We start from the raw sequence: 9,272 nt of genomic DNA, 5'->3' as shown, positions 1-9,272 counted from the left end.
AGAAATTAATTATAAATAACATTCCCCACCCTTTGCATACATATTTTATTTTAGAAATAGGTCTGAATTGTAAAGTAAAACTACATATAAACATACTTATTGAAATTTCAAAGATTAGTTTGTCGCACTAATGAAAATCTAATTATTAATAAACTGATTGATTAATGGGAGAAATCCAAAAGAAGGTGGTGTAATATTGGAATCATGTACAGTTATGTATAGTGACACTCAGCCCACAGAAATTAGAAAGTAGAGGTAGTAAATAAATAAAATAAAAAGGAAAGATTTATGACAGTGAGTTCCATTAGAAAAGGTAGCTAGTGGTAGCTAGCATTAGCAGTGAGCTTGTTCGATGTATATATGTTGTGCAATGCATTGTGAAGAGCCAAAAAGGCTTCCAACTCCAAATGAGTTGTTAAGTGGTTGGAAAGGGAAAGAAAGGAAAAACAAAAATGGTGTTTGTTGATTTGATGCAGTTGGGGAACAGAGACCTTGGGAAGGACCCCACGTAGGGTAGGTACAAACGCCAAAGGTAGCATTTAGTGACCAGTCCCTAACAAGGACAACACTAAAATAATGGGCAGATTTCTTTTTTGTAGGATGGTATCTTTTGGGCCTCTTGTGGGCCCCACTCGATTAGGACAATCTGTCCCTTTGTGACCGGCAGCTTCCCCAAACACGTGAATCTGATTCCCACTCAATCTCTTCATTTTTTTAATACTATCATCTTAACCTTTGAATTATGTTCAATAATTATATATTATTTATGAGTTCAAATTAATGATAATTTAAATGAATATCTAAGAATTTTTCAATAACGTTTTCAGTACTCGTAATATAAGGTTATAAAATAACTTGACCAAAATAAGTTCTTATACTATTGTTTTAACGAGATTTGATTCCACTAAAATTTAATGAAGTTTGATATGATAAAGTATAAATGACTAATTTTTAATATAAGAAACTATGGAAAATTTTGTTTTATTTTACTTTTATCAATTTTATCATTGTAGTACATTCTGATCTGGCGCATGAATCTGATAATTTTATACATCCTTCGAAATATGAACAAGTTTATTTAAAAATATTAACACTGCAATTGATGGTCAAATTGTTTAACAACAATCATAGAAACCTAGTGGAGTGGAACTTGCCACCTGAATATGCTTTTTTATAATAATAATAATAATAATAATAATAATAATTTTTATCTTAGAAAACATCTATTGCATTGCAGGCTTCAAAATTCAGACACTAGGGGATATGATCTGTGATGCAGAGATATCGTCCTTATTTTCTTCTATGATTGTTTGTCCTGCATTTGATTGCAATTTGAATAATTGAAAGTTTTAGTATTTACTATTATTAATGTTTTAATGATTTATAATTCATTGACAAACCATATTAAATTGACTAATTTTCCATTTTCATCACGGATTGTGGATGGATTGAATTGGGTCACCTCTCACTATGCTTTCACAAGAATATTTTTTTGAATAATTATTTATTTAGCAATGGATATGGTGATACCCTAAATGTATGATTTAGAAATGTTCTATTTCCCATCAATTTGCCGTGTTGAATTTGATTGCCCATTTGAAGTGTTGTTATGTTAGATATCATATTCTTGGTGGTGGTTGTTTTCTCCTCCTCTCACATTTTTTTATTGCCATTTTCAACTATTTCCTTTGAAATTAAGAGGTCCTTGTCTTACTATGTCATATCCTTGTCTTCTTGCTTACAAAAAGAGTACACAAATTTAAGACTTATAAAATACTTGTTTTTGGAGCTATTTGATTGTAACCATGGCCACCAACATCTTCCAACCATAACTATGAATATCTGCAAGTTACAATGTACTTAGCTAAAAGTTTACACAAGTCATTTCAATGGTTGAGCCACTAATATTATCAACCTTATTTTCTTTTTATAAATCACATTGAATATTGACATCTCAGCGAGACAAATACTCTAAAGTTTATCAAAAATTGAATATTGAAATTAATATCAGCGAGACAAATACAAGTTTATAAAAAATATATTGAAAAATATAATATACAAATATATATAAATAAAAAAACATGGTTTATTATGTAATTTTGTATGTTTAAAAAAAGGTGATGAGTTGAAATTCAATTTTATGATTATTACATTATTCCTTATAAGTTTTATCAACTATTAAATTCCATTCTTGAATTGTTTTTCAACTATTGACGCACAATATTAGGCGTCTAATTAAAGCAGTTTGAGACATCATATGAACCGCAATGTTTGGTTAGAATGAACTTTGATTTTGATATAATTTTAAATCTATTCACAAGGGTTGCTTATTTGAGAACTATACTTGATTTGACTTGAGCATGATAGAGAAACATTTGCTCCAAGTTCCACGCTTTAAAAAAATAAACATAGTCTAAAGAAAAAGTAAGGCAAAGAACACCAATAGTTATAATAACAAGGAACAGTTATAGTTGATTGAGAGAACTAAAATGTAACTTGTGATTGACAAGGACGTTGTTTTTAATCAATTATCAACCTAAAAAAAATCAATTGTAAGCATAATCTTTTTTAGTGCATACACATTGATGAATGGGTGTGGGCCATTGGCATACCATCACAAGGTTCAATTGATGGTGATGATGCAACGTAGGAATATATAATTAATTTTAAAAAAATTGTAACATTTTTGTGTAAAGAAATGAATTTTAAGTTTAATTTAATTTCATCCATTTATATATTATAAATTGATTTTATCTGTGGACATGAAACCTCTAATTTTTTTTTATTAGAGAAATGGGTAAGCTGTTTAGAATGATGTTTTTGAAGATAATTGGGATTTGTGAATTTGGTGTATTAATTTGATTTGAGTTTGTGAAAAAGGCACATTTGATGAAGTGTGTTTTGGTTGAGTGGTGCATTGCACATAGGAATACCCCTACTCATACTTTTCCAAGCTTTGAATTGCCTTTACGCAAATGATCAAAAAATTCAACGAATCAAAAAATTATAAATATTGTTATTGCCCAAGGGAAAGGCTAACCAACAAAAAACTACACCACAGTACCCCATGTCTCCCTTTTGAGACAAAGACGTGTGAATAAACTAAACCACTTTCATTGCTTTGGTCCCTCTTCTTGTGCATAGAATCACACATCCATTTTTTGTGGGGTCCAAACCTTTCTTCCCACCCTCTCCATCTTCTCCATTTATATCACTAAATTAATCATTAAGCATATCCTTTTTCAACCCATTCATATGAATAGTTAATTATGAAATTCAAAACCATCAAGCTCTTGGTTCAACTTAATCCATAGTCACGTAAACACTACGCATTTGTTCTCCAATTTATAAATATTTGTTATATGTGTTGTGTAGTGGGCAAGGAGATTGAAAATGGTTGTAAGTATCTAGGCCCATGGCATGTTGCTTTCTTTGATTATGTTGGTGAAGAATTTGTAGACGTGTTGGAGTTGATGCAAAAGGGTTAGAAATGTGTGTGACATAAGTTGTCCATATCGGTGATATACATATTCCAAATTTTCAGTTGGGGGTTGGGTGGGCCTGCTCCAAGTATGAGGACAGTACAAAGCATATAATATGGATCCAAATAAAGAAAGCGCGAGGGGGTCCATCGTGCCTAACCTAACTTTCTTCCCTTGTGAAAGGGGGCACTCATGTACTACTCCATCATCATACAATTGATTTTGTTGCTTCCTTTTGTTGTATCCTAACACATGTTTTCTTCTTTAAATAAGAGGGTCTCACTATTACTGTTACTACTAGTGTACTATATGATTGTCCGGTCCAACTTATCAATTAATGACTGTTCCAGACCGATCGATCATTCTCTCGCTAGATGGTCGATCACCCGATTCTTGATTGACCGGATAACCATTCGGTACACTACTTCTCCACACTTGAGAAAACAAAGAAATTAAAATGATAACCCCTAGGGCAAGATAGAATTGGAATGAGGGTGGCTCCTAAAGTGTCATGTCCAATTCTCTTCTTCATACACAAAAATTGTGAATCTCAAAGACTAAAGGTGCCACAGTGAAAGGTGTTTTAGAAAGCCAAATAATGGAATTCTTACCTGGTTTTCTATCTCCAATGACATGTTGCCTTTAAAAATAACATTTTTAATTATTTCTGAAATTAATGTGGATGGTCATACTCAATTCTCATTATCTAAAGGCTCATTCTCTTTCCTTTTTAGTCATTGTGATGAGAAAGGATTTTGTTTTCCTTTTGATTCCTTTTCTTTACGAAAATCTTATTATAACATTGTCAATTACCTCTATTTTGCTAGTTTTTATTGCTCTCTTTTAAGATTTGCTTTGAGATGATGGTCTATATGTATATTATACCTTTTATTCTGAATTCACTTTGTAAGGATAATGGGTGATATGAATATAATTTTCAAAAAGGACATGGTGGGTCAAGATAAGCAATTAAGAATCCATAAAAGAAAGAGGCATATACCATTCACCTAGAAATCCATAATCATAACTCACATAATGAGAATTTCTTTAGGAGGGAATTTGAATGACCTGCCATGAGGGTACTTTTTACAAGGGATGATGGATTTGGTGCGATAGGTGGAGTAAGGCTAAAGATAAGGACATTATTTATTGCATTTTTGAATGAAGAAGGCCCTTCTCTCCCACTATGGATGAAATATGGAAAAGAGAAAGCTAAAGGAAGATGAGAATAAAAAAGGAGGAACATTGTTAACTATTGTTTTCCTCTCACCTTTAGACAAAATATTGGTACATGTGTGCTAGTGTAAACATCAACTCCCTCCACTAACATAATATCCATGTGCCAACATCACCTAGGCTTACTCATCCCATTAATTGTTTGTTGGAGTTTGTGGTCACAACCCCATCTCCCCCCATCTTGGGTAAAATCATTATGCCTTTGCCATCCCTCTTCTTTCTTTTAAGTGGGGGCTTTGTCTAAAAGTGTTAATAGCTCTTTCTTGTCTACATTAGACACACTTCTAAAAATTTTGCTTGTGATCATATGTGGGCACTCATTATATCTAGTGTCATATAGATAGGAATTTTTTCTATGTGGGTTGATAGTGTTAGTGTGTGTAGTGGGATGGGATTGGAATAACAATTTGATCACCAATCAAGAGCAAGGTTGACATAGATATGTACTAAGTAAACCCAAACCCACTTTGAAAAAGATATGCATTTTGCAAATTGAAAATTTAAAAATATTTCCCCCCTCTCTTTCTATCCTCTTTCTTTTTTATGATAGTCCTACATTGAGTCATGAACAAGAGAATTGAGATTGACATCACAGAGAAACGACCGCTATATATCACTTTTGGACCGAATATATGAGAGGAAAAAAAATTTAGTATTATCATCAATATCAGAGTGCATCATATTGTGCTGTCCACGATTCTTCTGGTGAAGGAGGAAGATCAGGCCCACACTCATAATGGACCGTAAATTTTTGTTGTTGGAATTGACACTCCATTTTCATAGCTCTGGCAGATTCCCATTGTGGGTTTTCTACAATCACTCAAGATTCTGTTTTCTTCCTTTTCTTTTTCAGGAATAAAATAAATAACAAAAGATATGAACATAAAACAAAACATAATTACTTAAGGCATGACGTTTTTTTACATTATTATTCTAGTCAAACAGAAGCTGCACCATCAGTTTTATTTACCTTTTCCCCCTCCCATGCTTTTTAAAGAAGGATAATATACATATAGTGTTTTCACACTTGATAATGTTCTTTCCACTATTAGCATGTCCAATCAATTCACAGTTGAGTAATTTAGTGGAGAGGATCAATGGAAAGATGAAGAGATTGCATCAAATGCAATATCACATCCATTCAAATCAGACTTTGATGGCAGGCGCACACACACACACACTATTCTCAGTGCCTGTTGTCTGAAATGGTAACAACATGTTTCGTGTTCCAATTCTATTTTACAGCATTATTAATTTTGATCTAGGTAATATTTGTTTTGTTTTTCCTTAGATTGTACTAGTGGGGTGTACCCTACAGCACGGGGATAGATAATAATATGTCACACTTATGATATATAGTAACATAGTAACTCAAGGACTAGCACACTTCATCTTGGAATTGTCTTCTAGCTATTCCCATTGTATTTTCAATTTCCATCATCACTTTTACACACTCTCACTACTCATAATTGAGGTCTTCTCTACCATCTACAATCTACCCACTTGCCACTTGAAGCTTCTAATCATACTGCACAACCTAAAATGCTATATAGTTTATTGTACTTGCACATGAAAAAACAAATAGGGCCATGGGTGAATTAATGTGTGTTGGGCCTCAATCACACTTGAATGGCAATAACAGTCTCACCTATTTGATCAAGCAATGTTCCTGTTTTAATAATATCTCTCTCATTTAGCCCTATAATGGAATATCAGACAGTGACTGCACACCTTAGACTTGTCCCCACCTTATAGTGTATTGTGTAATATGAGGTTAACACTCCCCATGTGCTTATCATTCAATGATGTTATACTGTTATAATATCCCAGAAATTAATAATAAAATCAAATCACACACTTCAATACAATAATTTATTATTCTCACAAACTGACAACAGGTGTATTAAAGGCTACAGAAAGCTATTTCTTACTCTACCGTCCAAAATGTAACATTGTTAGAGAAAAGTGTGGATGAGAGGAAAGTCTGATTCAAGATGATCACCAACTTGAACTAATGAATGCTAGCTGATATACATGATGTAACAATATTCTTGTATATATATATATATATATCTCAACTAAAAACTAAAGATAACCCTAAATAATCACACACCTTAAAATGATGAGTAATGAGAAGAATGTAATAAAATACAAAAGTCGGTGTTCAATTAGTGATGCACAATGACGAATCATGGAGATGCTGAAACAGACACCCGTGTTTGGTACCAGAAAACGAAAACATGGATATGCATGTGAAGCACAAAAGGGAGTGCCACAGACAGACATAATGCACACGTCAATGCAAACAGGCAGCAGATAATAACGTCGAGATGAGTGTCTTTTAGTCACAGATCCTAGTGGTTTGCATGCTTTGAAACTTGAAAATGACTTATATATGAATAAGGCCTCTGCAGAATTAATGCAGTGTGTAATCCTAGAAAACTGAATTTTGATACTTCAGTTTCATGCTTACTGTTTAATACAGTATCTCATTATCAAAAAACAAAAAATAAACCACTGTTTACTCATTCAAAATACAAAGTATTCTTGTATATATTAATCTATAAAACCTAAGAAACTGAAAATAGTGATAGTATCTACAGACCCTCATCACAGTAACTATATTTAAGTCTATGGATATTTTGGATTTGAGAATTTTGTAAGATTTGAGTGACAGAGAATGATGTTAGGTAAAGAAAAAGTTGTATTCGTATTGAAAAATGAAGGGCTGGTATGAATGACATTATTTTTGGTTAAAGAGAGAAAGGAGTTAATAAGAGGTCCTAACATATCAATAACAGTTGATAAGATTTTGATTGAACAACATTAATATTGAGGGACAACTGGTGTGCATGCAAGAAAAGAACCACTTGGATTTGTTGTTATGAGAAAATCAGAGTGAAGTGGAAGCTTGTTTTTGTCTTAATAACTACGTGAAAGCACTCTGCACGTGTAGTACCTGACGTTTTCATCACAGAAAGAAGTTCCTGCTGCTGCTAGCTGTATCCATTTATCACCATTCAATCACACAATTTAATACCCTATTTTTTCCCAAAGCTTTTTAGAATAATTTGTCATTTTAGGTTTTAGGGTCAGAGATATTTTTAAGAAAACAAGATCTAGGTCCCTAACATTGATGTCTTTGCTTCCGCAAAAACCTCACGGATTATCTGCATAATTTGCAACTTCATGGATGCAAATTTAGGTTTGTAATTTTAACTTAAAAATTAAATATTGGTGTTTCAGGTAGGGTTGAGATCCTTTACTCAAAGCACTCAAAACTGTCTACTCAAAGCTTTACAAGGTCCTCCATCATCCAAGTTATGTTGTTTGGTTTCTCTCTTTCGTGTCTAAGCGATGTAGGAGAGTACCTATCAAAAGTTCTCCTAAGGTCAAGTTAGTGATTTTGCGTAATAATTTTTTTAATAAAAATTAGTAATTAGAATTAATTACCTAATCTCGTCATATATATTTATAAATACTATATTGAACTTATTATTAGGTCTGTCCCATTTATTACTAATGATTATTATTTTCATTAACTATTCATTAATAGCTATTATTACTCAAATTAATTTTCAAACTGGTTGATCATTTTCTCACTGAATGGTCAGTTGTCCAGTCTTTGAGTGACCGGATGTTCCTGCAGTAGAGTTGGTTTTAAAATCGGGTTTATATTACTATCCATGATTAAACAAGTTTTACCTTTGAAAGTTGTGATTACCGCCAAAACGGCAATCATCCACATCCTATGTAAAAGAAGTTCAATATAGTCTAACATATTAGGTTTATAGATTCCTATTGTTAGAATTACATTGAGCTTTTTCCAACTAAATGTTCTAACAATGAAGGTGATTCTCGTCCTCCTTATTCCACTATAGTTTGCAACTAAATTTCACGCGAAATTGTTAGGACCACCTCCACATGTTGAAAGATGTTTTCCTAGTTCATCTTATATATTTAAAGATCCAACTCACTCTTCAACTAATGTTTCACCACTTCAATTTCAATAGCAGAAGCTTTCAATACTTGGAACCACACCTCAAGTTCTCACACTCTAGATCTCCTCTCATATTTTATCTACAAATATTCTTAACTGGATTATTATGTTCCATTCATTTCGATTTAAACTTAAAATTGTTTGATTTATTTTCTTTTTACTGATTGTGATGGTGTCTTGTTATATAAATCTTTACTCTTATGATTCCTAATTACATAACTTACAAATAATTTTGTGGTGAGGAGGTAATATAAAAATAAGAATTTCAAAATTTGCTCTACTATTCAATATATTCAATCTATGTATATCTAAACACTGCATGCATGGTTACATAGATACATGTAGTAGAAATTGGAAATTATAAAAGACTGACCATATATAATTTCATCCATAAGTTCACAAATTACTAGCATATTAAAATAATTAGGACAAATTAATTTAATGGACACGTCTGTTTATCAGTGGTTAAAATTTAAATGAAGGGCTAGTGAGATTGTGGGTTATTGTATGTTTAAATGTCATTTAACGAGGATTTAAAAGTATTTTTATCTTTA

Source organism: Vigna angularis, chromosome 11, assembly GCF_016808095.1.
Source record: "Vigna angularis cultivar LongXiaoDou No.4 chromosome 11, ASM1680809v1, whole genome shotgun sequence".
Classification (NCBI taxonomy): Eukaryota; Viridiplantae; Streptophyta; class Magnoliopsida; order Fabales; family Fabaceae; genus Vigna; species Vigna angularis.
This window is presented reverse-complemented; position numbering follows the sequence as displayed.